The following is a 5,424-nucleotide window of genomic DNA, read 5'->3' as shown; positions in this document are numbered from 1 at the left end:
CTCATGTTCAAGAGGATTATAGAAGAAAATTTCCCTGATTTATAGATAATCTTGATTGATTGATGACAGATAGATAGACAGACAGACAGAAAATAAATAAATAAATAAATAAATAAATAAATAAATAAATAAATAAAGCCATGATTCTCAATCTGACTAAACAGTAGATCAATGAGAAAATTCAGGGACCGAATAGACTGTTAAATGTGGATCTTTGGAAGCAAAGAGCCAGCCTGGCCACTGCTTCAAATGGCTCCAGGCAATTCTGCCATTTGTTGGAGTGGGATATACTACTGATCAAGAGGAAATGCCAGACAAAATTTGGGGATCTGAAAGGACCTAGAAGCTTTATTTTGGATGTCCTTTAGCTGAGATTCAGCAGCTCTCAGCTGTGCATGCATTCAGTACCACCAGCCTCTAGGTCAGTTCCCCACCCACCCCCATAAACATTTGGAGGGACAGGCTATCACTCCAGTTTCCCTGCCTCCGTCCTTGGGTCCCTGGGCCAGTAATCTGGGAATACACAAAGACGTGGAGACCGCAAGGGAAGCTCAAAGGATGTACCGGTATATGGTGAACGTCTTTGTTCATTTTTTGTTGTTATAACAAAATATCTAAGGCTGTTGAATTTATAAAGTGTAGAAGTTGTTCTGGTTAGTTTTTGTCAACTTGACCCAAACTAGAGACACCTGGGAAAAGGGACCCTCAATTGAAGAATCGTCTGGGTCAGATTAACCTGTAGGATTGTCTGTGAGGTATTTTCTTGATTGTTGAAAGATGTGGGAAGATCCAGCCCACTGTGTGTAGTGCTACCCCTGGACAGGTGGTCCTGGGGGTGTAAGAATGTAGGCTGAGCCCAAGCCAGAGGAAGCAGGTCAGTAAGCAGCGTTCCTTCCTGGCCTCTGCTTCAGTTCCTGTCTTGAGTTCCTGCCCTGCCTTCCCTCCATAATGGACTTGTGAACTGCAAATACCCTTTCCCCCTTAGGTTGTTTTTGGCCAGTGTTTTATAATAGCAGCAGAAAAGCAAACTAAAACAGAAGTTTATTTTAGTTTATAGTTGTGGCATGATGCCTGATCCTGCTGGGCTTCTGGTAAAGGCTGTGTGCTGCTGGGTGCATGGGAGAGACTTGAGGGAGAGAGGGATCACATGGCAAGAGATCAAGCTGAGGACATTAAACACTCTTTAAAATAACCTATTCTTGAAGAAACCTGCCCACTCCCATGAGAACTACATTAAGCTCTTTACGGGGTTGTGGGGATGGGGAAGGCATTACCTAACACCTCTCAATGGTATCCCCACTTCTCAACATTATTTTGGGAACCACATCTCTAAAACATGAATTTTGGTGGATAAAGTACGTTCAAGTCCCTACGAAAGAGCTTTGAGTCAAGCTTGTTCACTGATTCTACTCTAACTTCAAATGTACAGATGGCAGAAGGCGGTATTTGACTGTTTAAGAGGCTGTCACTAGGCCTGTGTCCCAGAGGCCTGATTCCTCCAAGGGGCGGAGGGGCTTCTGGTTGCCATCTTGGGGCAGAAGCCATGAGCTGCTGTGCTGGCATGGAGAGAAAGATGGCCCCAGCATCTCACCTGCGTGGACATGAGAGGGGGCATTTACTGACCTGGGGTGAGACTGTGGGCCCAATATGCGTGAGCAAAAGTTAACGGAGACTGGGTGGCACAAAAGCCATCTGCCACAGCGGGCAGAGCCGAGCAGAGCTGGGTGCCGGGCGTGCATTTCTTTGTAAATTCCCCCATTTACCCCCCTCCCTACCCAAAGGCATAAATCATAATAAATTCACATAAAAATATGTTGTATGGTTTGTCTGATCACACAAGAGACCCCGAGAGAACTCAAGCGACAAGGCCTAAAAAGCATAAAATCATGAGTCTCGGTTTCCTGTTATGAAACTTTGTATTTATTTTATATATTAATATTTTAAACAGTGTCTCCATCATATTTCAGCTTTATAAAATTAATTGTTCTTATCATTGTGTATGTGCACACACACACACACACACACACACACACACACGCACACACACACACACATCCGAAATTCCAAGCACGTATATATCCTATTATTAGTAAGAGGACAGATTGGCAAGGAAAACAGATGCAAAGAAACCATGGATTTGATTTTAAACCAATAATTTAGCAAACAGATTGCCCTTCGGTTGTTTGTGGAAGTAATCAAATCCACCTGACCAAGGAATGAAATACATTTTTAACACATGTAGGCCCCTTGGAACTTTTAGCAAGCACCAAGGTTGCATTGCAATCAAGAGCAAACAAACCCTTTTGCTTCCTTTAGACATCACCTCGGGGACCAGGGCTTAACAGGACACTGCCCTTCAGTCACTAGGACACCAATAACTACTTGTTGAATAAATGTATGAGTAGCAGCCACATTAATTTTAATATTCCTCAAAGGATATTTCCTAAGTTTTGGAGACAAGAGATCTGGCATCTACATCCAACTTCATCACTTATTGGTAATGACCTTAATGAAGTCATTTTCCCTCCTGGGGAAAACAGCCAAAAGATGAACTGGGGATGTCTTCTGATTTCAAATCTCAAATACTGTGAATTTAAAACTTTATGAGCGGTATACTTTATCATTAAAAAGGACAGTGACGCTTCTGTAGCCGTTCCTCAAAAGGTCTCATGCACTTAAGTGTGTGTCCAGCAATTCTGTGCATGTACATTGTGATGGCTAATCCTGGGTGTCAACTTGACTGGATCTGGGATTAACTGAAATGAGAGAGATCTTCTGGGTTGGATCATCTAAAGCTGGAAGACACATCCTACCTTCTGATGACAGCCATATAAAAGGCCATGGCAGAGGAGAGTGCTTGCATTTTGCCACTTGCCTTCTCTCTCTCTCTCTCTCTCTCTCTCTCTCTCTCTCTCTCTCACTCACTGGTGAGTTCCTCCTGCTGCTGCAGACTGAAGACTAGCCAATCTTTTAGAATTCATCAGACCTTCAGCGCTAGATTGGGACTACTGAGACATCGAGCCTCGTGGACTGAGCGACCACGGGATTCTCAGCCTCTCCAGTGTGGTGCAGCCATTGTTGGACTCCTCGGACTCTATCCTGTGAGCTAATCTGATAAATCCATATATATATATATATATATATTCATTCTATGGGTTCTGTTTCTTTAGAGAACCCTAATACATACATAGAGGTGTTAAAAGCAGAGATACGAGTATTTGTACACCCATGTTTGTGGTAGCATTGTTCACAAGGAAATTCACATGCATACTACCTAAGTGAACTCAGGACGCAGGCTCACTGAAAGAAGCTGGTCACAAAAGGGAGTATTTTTCTAGATTCTGTTATGGAAGATGCAAATTCACACACACACACACAAAAAGAGTATAAAGCTATTGGCAGAAAGGAGGCGGTATGGAGTGTGTGTTGTAGGCTGCTGCAGGTGAAAGATGGGCTGGACTGGTTTCTCTCCTGTTTGGGGTTTTGATGACCTGCGGACCCCTTTCTGACCACTTTTTGTTTAAGGCTCAGTTCTAAGCGGAGTGGGCAGAGATTTAAAAAAAAAAAAAAAAAATGACATGGGAATTGGGCTGCTGCAAGCAGGCCTCGCTCCCGGCCCGTCTATCCCAGCTTAACACTGTCACTGTCAGATGTCTAGATGCACCAGCTTGGCCCAGGTAGCTCGCTCTTCACTGCCAGAAAGCAGCAGCTAGCGGCAGCATCCCTCTGCACTAAGGAACCCGCCTCTAGCCCCTGGGGCGGTGGGGTCGCCCCCTGGGGCAGCTGGGGCTCGGAGGAGAGCGCTTGGAGCTCGTGCCCAGGATCCAGCCAGAGACCTCCACCAGTCCAGGAGGAGAAATGCCTGGCAAGCCCGCGGAGCCTGCAGTGTTTTCTGCACTAGAAGGCGACCGAGCCATAAACTACTTTTTCCCCATCATGGGGGTGGAGAGTAAGGATCTTAAATAAAAGAGCAAGAAAAAAATGGATTCTGTTCCTAGTGGGACTACTGGATAGTAACTTCCATGAAACATCAAAAGATAACACCAATATTGATACATGATCATTTTTATAGGTTTTTTTTTTTGAGTCACACAATAAAAATTTAAGCTGTTACAAACCTCGATGTTGAAGTGATGTTCTTAAGCAAGAACACTGAGTTGAGGAACTCTTCTTCAGATGTACCAGAGCTGGAAGGCAAAGAATGTCTTAGGACTCTTAAAACTGTAAACTGAGTTTACACTCTGGGCTGTAACTAAGGGAGATGTAACCTAGCAGTCTTAGCCAGACTGAAATTGCTCTTCTTATTTTGTGTCTCATGAATGTAACAAGTTCTGAGAAAACCCAAAGCTTCTTATCCATTGCCTTGTTTTCTCCTTTGATCACGGGAAAGCAATTATAAATAATGTGGTTACTTTGAGGTTTTTGTTTGTTGTGTTTTGTTTTGTATTGTTGCTAGGATGAGCTGAGTTTCTTCTGTACACCAGGTATTTTAATGAAATTTGTTCTTTTATCATTAAAGACTGAAATCTGCAATCTCTAGGAATTCTGCTTCTCCTTTGAATCATCAAATTATTAGCCTGTGTCTTCCAGCAGAAAATCATTATGGCCTTATGTGTCAGACACTTGGAAATGTCCTGCATCTACTTTCAAGGAGACAGCTACTCGTAATCACCAGTGGAAGACTGCACACCCGGGAGGCTGCTTCTAGCCTTTGACCTGATGGGAGATATGCACGGCTTAACACTGTCAGTGTCAGATGCCCAAATGGGGAAAGGGAAGTAAATAAGGCATATGTACCAGCAGGGGAGTACATATGCTTTAGGGGCTGGAGAGATGTCTCAGCGGTTAAGAGCACTGACTGCTCTTTCAGAGGACCCAGGTTCAATTCCCAGCACCCACAAGGCAGCTAGCAACCATCTGTAACTCCAGTTCTGAAGGATTCAGTGCCCTCCTCAGGCACTGAATAACTTGGGTACACTTACACACATGCAGGCAATATACTCATACACAAAAATGAAAATGATAAATAAAATATTTTTTAAAATGTAGCTGCTTTGAAAACACATTGGTATCCATGGCATCACTAAATAAAAGGAGAATAAAAATAGTGAGTTCTAGCAACAGAACAATCTAGCCTGGTTCTAAGTGTTGGGAGTCATATCTGACTCCATCGTCACTGCCTTGCTTGATACTGAGGAATATCCTCAGTGTCTCTGAGCCTATATTCCCTTGGTCTTAATCCAGAAAGTGACACCCTCATCAGCAAAAGACTCTGTGTCAAAGCCTTGATACCAACATGTCTCTGCTCACTGAATGGTCTGTGCTTTCATTTTTCTTTGAAATGAATGGCTAAAAATTAAGTTCAGTTGCAAAGCTTTAACTTAACATCTGTAGAGCCCTGAGTTTGACTTTCAAAACCAATAT

This window comes from Nannospalax galili, unplaced genomic scaffold (genome assembly GCF_000622305.1).
Source record: "Nannospalax galili isolate Female #2095 unplaced genomic scaffold, S.galili_v1.0 scaffold408, whole genome shotgun sequence".
Classification (NCBI taxonomy): domain Eukaryota; kingdom Metazoa; phylum Chordata; class Mammalia; order Rodentia; family Spalacidae; genus Nannospalax; species Nannospalax galili.
This window is presented reverse-complemented; position numbering follows the sequence as displayed.